Genomic DNA, 8,749 nt, shown 5'->3' on the forward strand with positions numbered 1-8,749 from the left:
CCTCCACTATCAAGCAAGGTTGTGTTCTGACCAGAACCTCCCTTGAGGTCCAGCTGCTGAATGGAATGACTCTAGCCTCATCTAGGGCTTTTCAGAAGGAGGTGAGCTGGGAGACCCAGAGCAATAAACACTAATATTACTAGATTTGGAAGCCCAAAGTTGGCTAGTTCCAGTGGAGCCAAGCTTTAACACAGGCTTCCTGGGTCTAGACAAGTGGCTTGCACTGCTCATAATGCCTCCTGTCTGGAGGGTTGGCCTGTTGCCCTCTCCTCCCTCCCTATCACAGTCCAGCTGCTGCTCCACTCCTTTCACCCACAGCTTTGTGACCAGTGAACAACCCCGCCCAGTGTACAGGGCTCCTGGGCCTCTTCATGGAACAGGCCTACACGATCCTCCGCTTGAAAGGGGTGTGCAGTATCCAGGAGAGGTCCATGCACGAAGCTGGACCAAGAAAAAGAGTCAGACAGGAGGCATAAGGCAACCCAGAAAGGGCTTCTCCTCACACCCTAAAGAGCAGCAAGTGGCCTGGTTAGATGGCATGAGGGCTGGCCTAGGGAGGATGCCAAGGCTTTCATCCTGCCCCCAACCCCTAGCTGTGTGGCCTTGGTCATCTCCCTTTTATAAAATGAAGGGATTGAATAAAGTAAATGATTTTCAAAAGTGTACTTAGCAGAAGAATCCTTTTATTCAAATGAAATTTGAACAAGAAGCCCAGAATATAAAACAGATGAGTAGTGTCCCTGGGATAAGGCAAGGGTTCAGGGTTTTGCCCATCCCCACTGTCCGCACAGTCAAGAAACCCCTGGTCTCCTCTGTGGACCTTCAGGGTCTGAAAGGATTCAGTTTGAAAAGCAATGGATCTGGTGGTAACTTCCTACACTGCCCTTTGGTCATAGCAGTGTCACTTTCAGTTGGTCACAGCAAAGGGCCAAGGACCCACCTTGCCCAAGACCCAGATATGGCTGTGTGATTATTCACTGATGCTGAGGAGAAACCAGCTTTCCTCTTTCTCCCCAACTAGAAAGGGGCTGAGCAAAAGAATTAGGGTTAGCCTATGTTCCTGGCAATGGTGGGCGGGATGGAGAAAAGGATAGAATGGAAGGGATGCCCTGTCCTTTGACCAAAGATGAGCTTTCTTCCTCTGGACAAGGTCGAGGGTGGTTCCAGAAATGGAGAGGTGTCTTAAATGGTCTCTGCAGGGCTTGCCTCTCCAGATTTCCTTAGACTCTATGATTTGGGAGGATCTAGGGGCTGCGTGGGCATTTTGCTCTTTACCTAATAGCCATGTGGTGCAGAGAATGCTCGGAAATTATACCATCTGTTAATTATCCTTTGAATTGGGGTTGGGTAATGAGACTCTCATTTCTGATGAAAGCCCAAGCCAACACATGGAGAAACTGCAGCTCTCCATTCATCTGTCTTCCTTTGTAGCTAAAATAAGCTTTTCTGGGTGGGAGAGAGGGCAGCCTGGGCTCTGGATCATAGGATATAGTTCTGTAGCCCAGCATGAGGCAGGAGTAGCCAGGGAAGACGCAGGCACTAGAGCCTCCTCCAAGTGAGTGACTTTTCTGCCCAAGGCAGACAGGCTGGGGATGCAAGGGATCCTTCCCTTCATCTCCAAGCACCTAGGGAAAATAGTACTTAACCTAACCCCTAGGGGCACAAGACAGAGAGCTGCCTCTCTATCCCCTCTCAGCCCCTCAGCTACCTCCACCTCTCGGAAGCAGAAAAGAAACTCTCTCTAGGTCTTACATGCATCATGGAAGTCTCAAATGAGGGGTGGTCCTGGTGGTGAGACCCCTACAGGAAGGGCTGCCTGCTTTAGGGAATTTGCCAGCTATAGGGAACCTTTAGGCCTCCCTCCTACCTGGAAGAAAACCCAAGACAGTAAGGTCCTGTCATTGGTTAAAAGGGAACTTACTGCTCTTCCAGTGTAAATCTTCCACTTTCTATTGGAGGCTTGAGAGAGAAAGTGACCTGCTGAGCCAGCCCCAGGGATCTCCCCCAGCTCCGATGTGTCTTCCTCACCCAGGTTGCTTCCCAAGGATCTCTTACACCTATGACAAGAACACACTTGGATAAAATTTGACCCTGGCTCTGAGCTGCACAGGATAGTTCAGGAAAAATGCTCCAGGAGCACCTGGGTCAAAAAAGGCCGAAGAAAGTCAGAGCACACACCCATAATCCCAGTGGCTGGAGAGGCTGGGGCAGGAGGATCTCGAGCTCAAGGCCAGCTTTAGCAATTTAGCGAGGCCCCAAGCAACTAAGTGAGACCCTGTCTCTAAATAAAATACAAAATAGGACTGGGAATATGGCTTAGTGACCAAGTGCTCCTGAGTTTAATCTCCAGTACCAATACGAAGAAGGAGGAGGAGGAGGAGGAGGAGGAGGAGGAGGAGGAGGAAGTTAGAGAGAGAGCTTTGAGGGTACAGGAAATCTCAGAAGAGGTGGGACTTGGACTGCATCTTGAAGAATTAGGAACAAACTGGGCGTGGTGGCATGTGCCTCTAAACCCAGTGATTTGGGAGGCTGAGGCAGGAGGATCTCAAGTTCGAGGTGGGCCTGGGCAACTTAGCAAGACCCAGTGTCAAAAAAAAAAAGAGTAAAAAGGCTGGGAATGTAACAGTGATAGAGCCCTCACCCCTCACCCCTAGTTCCATCCCTAAGTACTGGGGAAAAAAATCAGAAACAACTTTCCTGGCAAGAGGAATTCATAAACAAAATCATTTACCCTACAGGTTATGAGTCTTCTCCAGGGATACACAATTGCAATTTAAACCCAAGCAGTCTGGCTCTGGACTCCATACTCTTAAGCAGTATACTATGAATGAGTGAAAGCGTGGCCCTGGCTGGAGTTGATTGGGGTGGGTTTGTTGTGGTCCAGCACACTGGAGGGGCAGACAAGGGTCACATTAGGAAGTAACAGGTGAGCTTTGTCTTGGACAGATCCTTGTGGAATGAAGTTCAGGATTCAATCCTGCTGGAAGATAGGGTAGGGAGGTAGGCTGAATTAAGCTGTAGTTTTTGGCAAGCCTGGTATATTAAATGCATTTTCTACTTATGATATTTATAACTTAAGATGTGCTTATCAGAATATAACCCCACTGTAAGTTGGGAAAGGTCTACATTTGGCTGCTGATGGGAAAGGTCAAGGTGATCTTTAATGGACAGGCAGGGCAGTTTCTTTGGCAAGAGAAAATGGTGGGGACAGGTCCTGGCACCTGGTCACATAGGTCAGGCAAAACCACCTAACAAAAAAACCTATTTTATAAAAAAGTTGAAAATCTCATAGAATTTATCAAATACAGTACCAAAAGTGAAAAAACAAAATAGTTTTATGGATCTACTTTTGCATCATTATAAAGTTGGAAAATTGTGTTGAACCATTATATGTTGGAGACTGTACTTTTAGAAAATAGCATAGGAGGGACTGGGGTCATAGTGCAGTGGTAGAGCACTTGCCTAGCATGTGTAAGGTACTGGGTTCTATTCTCAGCACTGCATATAAATAAATAAAATAAAGATTCACTAACAACTTAAAAAATAACATAGGAAAAAGAAAAAGAAAAATAAATAAAATTAATATAGAGGCTGGGATGTAGGTCAATGGTAGAGTGCTTGCCTTGAATAGGTGAGGCCCTGGGTTTGATTCCTTCTGCAGAGGCTTCCATGAGCCCTCTACAAGGTTAACAGTCTTCCTTCACCCTGAGCTCCCACCATAATGTACTGTGCTGCCACTGACCCAAAGCAACAGGGCCAAGCAACCATGGACTGAAACCTCTGAAACTGTGAGCCCAAATAAGCCTTTCCCCCTTAAAACAAGAAAATATAAAAATTAATAAACATTTTATAGGTTTAAAAAAAAATCTCCTGTCTTTGAATGGAACTGGAGACTATCATGCTAAGTGAAATAGGCTAATCCCAAAAAACCAAAGGCCAAATATTCTCTCTGATAGGTGGATACTGACTCACAATAAGCAGGGGTAGGGAAAAATAGAAGTACTTTCAATTAGTCAAAGGGGAATGAAGGCAAGGGAGTGGGATTGGGAGTAGGAAAGTTAGCAGAATGAATTGGACTTTACTTTCCTATGTTCATATATATTCATATATGAATACATGACCAATGTCATTCCACATCATATACAACCAGATGAATGGAAAGTTGTAGTCCATATATGTATGTCAAAATACATTTTGTCAAGTATATATGCACACAAATAAAAATAAAAAAACTCAAAAAAATCTATCTTCTACTCCCATCACTGCAAAATAATAAGAAGAAGAAGAAGAAGAAGAAAAAGAAGAAGAAGAAGAAGAAGAAGAAGAAGAAGAAGAAGAAGGAGGAGGAGGAGGAGGAGGAGGAGGAGGAGGAGGAGGAGGAGGAGAAGAAGAAGTCTCTTACAGGTCTCTTGAAGATATGACTCAATGGTACAGTGTTTGCCTAGCATGCACGAGGCAGCCAGGAAAATGAATGAGAATTCCTGGAATCATCTTATAGCAGGTTCTTTCCAAATTCCTCTTTCCCAAAGGTCTTAACTGCCACTTTCAAACCAAAAGTTTATGTATTACATTTAGTCATATGCCACTTTAATATCCTCCTTCTTCTTCTCCTTCTTCTTCTTCTTCTTCTTCTTCTTCTTCTTCTTCTTCTTCTTCTTCTTCTTCTTCTTCTTTCCTTTTTTATGATATTAACTGGGTCCAGGCCAGTTTTCTTGTTGAGTTGCCACATTCTGTACATATCTGATTAAAGGACCCCCTCATGATGTCCTTCAGAGTAACATTGCAAACCTGGAATCTGTGCATGTTTCTCCCTTTTGGAAAATACTGCACTGAGCTTTTCTGTTGTACCTTGAATAAAATCCAAGTTCCTTGTACAGATCCACAAAGCCTCATGTGGAGTAGCCCAGCCTCTCTTACTCCTCCCCCTTCATGCTCTTCTGGACACCCTGGCTTCTATCCAGTTGTTGAATATAGCAGACGTAAATGCCCCTGATTTCATGTATGGCAATTTGTAATTACATAGAGTATGCACCTGTTAATTTACTTGACTATCAGCAGTCTCACTCACTGGCAATAAGCTCCAGGACCGGTGAGAACAAATGTGTTCTGAACACCTAGCACCTAGTACAGAACGCTCAGTAAATACCAGTCAACTGAATATGTAGATGGTTGGATGGATGGTTGGTTGCCTGGTTGGCATAGAGGGGTGGCAAAGTGTCCCTTCATGCCTGGAGCCTCCATCTGGAAGGCCAGTGGGTCTCTGGGCTGCTCTGCAGAAAACTCTGAACTCATCCACTTTAACCATCCAACTGTTCCCAGTGCCAGCTACAACAAGGGGTAGCAGACCTGATGTTCCAAATGTTAGACTGATTTTCTTTGGGGCTCAATTAAAGATGACCTTAGATGACTTATCCTAGTGATTGGTTCAACCCACACTTTGTTTTGTTAAAGGTAGTTCAGAAATCCTAACATCCATAGTGATGTAGAGTCCAAGAGCCAGCTGAGATCATTTTCAGCCCTGAGCACAGAGGGGAAGAGGTGGAGCCTGCTCTGAGCTGCAAGCAGCAAATCCAAAAGTAAAGCCTGCAGTAACTTAGTTGTGGAAGCTGTCAGAGCAGGCCAAGGAGGGAGCCCTGCCCAGCCACAGGGCTAGGTGGCATGTGAGAGGTATACTGATGAACAAGATTCCAACTCTGGCCTCAGGGGGCAGCCATTCTAATGCAGAGACAACTGCTGTTGTGGAACTATATTCATTAATATTTCTGTGTGGGGGTGGAGGAATTAGGGAGGGTTTTTTGTTGTTGTTGTGCGGTGTGCTAGGGATTGTACCTCTGAGCTACATCCCCAGTCTTAGGAAAGGCTTTTTATTTTGTTTTTGCAGTTTTGCAATCCTAGGGATTGAACCAGGAGTGCTCTACCTCTAAGTCACACCCTCAACCCTTTTTCTTTTCTTTCTTTCTTTTTTTTTTATTTTTATTTTTTATTTTGAGACAGGGTCTTTTTAAGTAGCTGTGACTGGCCTTAAACTTGTAATCTTCCTGCCTCAGCCTCCCAAGTTCCTGGGATTACAGGCATGGACCACCACACTTAATAGGAAAGGCTTTTTAAAGGAGGTGGCATTTGAACCACCTGGAAGAGGGAAGAGGAATTCCACATAGGCAGAAGGAAAGGCATTTGGGCAAAGGGAACAGCATGAACTAAAATGGAGGGACATGTTACAAGGTCAGTGCTGGGAGACGAGACAGAGTGCCTGGAATACAGAACACGAGGTGAGAAACTGTAGAACAGATAGACTCTAATCTAAACCAGGGCCACAGTTCGATGAACATGGACCCTGGCTGAGAAGTCTAGGCTTTGTAAGTTTAGGGAAACATCTGAAGTATTTTTGTTGTTGTTGTTGTTGTTGTTGTTTTGCAGACAGAGGAAGGACAAACCATCTGGTAGACTATTCCAGCACAAAGAGGAGGGTGCACCTGCAGGAGGGTCTGGGAACTTGCCTACCAGCAGGGAGGCTGAGGGCTGCTGTCAAGGGGGCAATGATGACTCAATGGGACTGTGCAACAAATCTGCCTGTAGCGTGGTCCAGGGAGACTCCCAGGGGTTTCTTTGGGGTGAAACTGAGAGTGGAAGTGATGATCAGAGAAGGATTTAGATTTTGGACTTTTGGGTTGGTTTGAGATCCTGGTGGAGATGCTCAGATGAGAGAGACTGTTTGGGAGCCCTGCAGTGGTGATAAAGCATGTGGAGAACACGAAAAGGCCCTACACCCAGAAACCAGCACCGAGGGTCAGAGGCGTCTTTCCCCTGCCTACTTCTCCAGCCTCAACTCAAAACCTCCTTCAATCTGCACTCCAGTCTTCCAGGCCTTCTTCCTGCTCCCTCATGCTGCTCTCTGTCTGGAACATTCCACATTCTAAGGGGGGTGGAGACAGGAATGCTGATGAGGTAGCAGAGCCTGCAAGTGTCCGCCCTTGATTAGTCTTTGGGGGAAAGGAGCCAGATGGGATGGTAATTTGACAGGAGAGGCAGGACGCTGCCTGAAGATGGGAAACGTGTGAGCAGGTTGGTGCCGAAGGGAAGGGATGGTGAAGGAGGGACCCGAGGGAGAGGGGAGGTTCAGGAGAGAGCTAATTGAAGAACAAGGACTCAGGGGACATAGGAAGGCGAGTGGCAGTCAGTGAAATCCGGAGCACAAGATGACAAGGGCTGGTTCTGGAAAAAAAGAATTAAAAAAAATTTTTTTTTTTTTTCTCTGAGACAAGATGGAAGGATGAACAATATTCTAAATGAGAACTTGATTCTTCAGTTTCTTTAGGATTTAAACAAACAAATCTCCCTGAAAGGCCGTACCATCGCATCAGCAATTTATGCTGCCAGAAAAATAATTTCTCAGACCATTTTTGAGAACAGGTCTACAAGGAGGGAGGGAGCCCCATTCCTATACGGAGGGACAAGGGACGCCCTCCAAAATGCAGGGCATGTGAACCAGCCAATTAGAACAGCTAGAGGACCTTCACACTACAAAATGGAGCTTCCTCAGAGGTCGCTGGGACCCCGACCTCTGAACTGGAGGTTGAGAGCAGGCGCCTGGGTCTTCTTACCTGGCAGGTCATTGGGGGAGTAGCACATTGCTGGGTTCCTGCAACAAGAACCTGCCTGCAGCAACCCCCCCCCTTGTGGGGGGGGCTCTTAAAAGGGCAACATCAGTGATGGAGGCAGCTGCCCCATCAGGGCCTGGCACAGTTGGGGCTGCAAGGATGCATCCCGCCCCCTTTTGCGCCTATCTGGGAGGAGCTATCAGGGAACCCCATTCCGGGAGATGACTGGGGAAGTGGAGCAGGCCCCTCATCCTGGCACAGGCTCTGACATGCAGCACATTTCTCTGGGGCCCATCCCAGCTCTGCCTGTCAGACTCATCCTGGGAGTGCAGCCAGGGCCGCCCAGGGACCCCCATGGGAGGTATGGGGGTTGGGAAGAGGTGTTCTTAGGACCCAGGGCAAACCAAAAATCTTCAGGAAAGGAAAAGCAGGACAGCCAAGTGTCAGTTCTTAGAAGTGAGGTTTCAGTCTAGGGGAAATGTTTTTTTGAGTTGCCAGCGCATACAGAACCCCAAGATTCACACTGGACTGCCCCCGTGCCCTGCAGTTTCCTAGCTCTCTCAAATGCGTTTGGAAGCTGGATTCTAGTTGACTGTTTTGTGGTAGAGGCCAGACCAGGTCCCAGTAGCTCCTCTTGCCTGAAGCATCCAGACACACATTTGGGCCCTGAATTCCTGGGTGTGGGAACCAAGGATTGGTGAGGGACCCAGGGCTCTGACTCACTTCACTGGCTTCTGGGGGTTGTTTGCTGAGGTAACTTGGGTAGTTGAGGTTGGTGATGGGGCAGGTCAAGGTGCCAGGGATGAGGGCATCAGCCGTGGGTTGTGGAGGCAACTACTAGGGTGGAGTCAAGGTTATCTGGGCCTGTTCCCAATTGCTCAGCTTCCAGGTGGGTCAGCCCATCCTAAACAAGGCTTGCATCAGCCCCAAGCCACTGCTTCTGGAAGAGGAGTCTGGCATTCAGTTCATTCTGGGGGAAGGCAAGCCACACCTTTCCCAATAGACGAGGTCTTTGTAAGCAGGAACTGTGCCCCTTCTTTCCATAAAACCTGCTCCCAGTGTGCCTGGCATAGGGTCAGCACTCTGTAAATGTCCGTGTGACCGCCTGCTGACATGTTCTTGCTGATGAACTGGAGGAATTTCAGCCACTG

The sequence above is a fragment of the Sciurus carolinensis genome, chromosome 1 (assembly GCF_902686445.1).
Source record: "Sciurus carolinensis chromosome 1, mSciCar1.2, whole genome shotgun sequence".
Taxonomy (NCBI): Eukaryota; Metazoa; Chordata; class Mammalia; order Rodentia; family Sciuridae; genus Sciurus; species Sciurus carolinensis.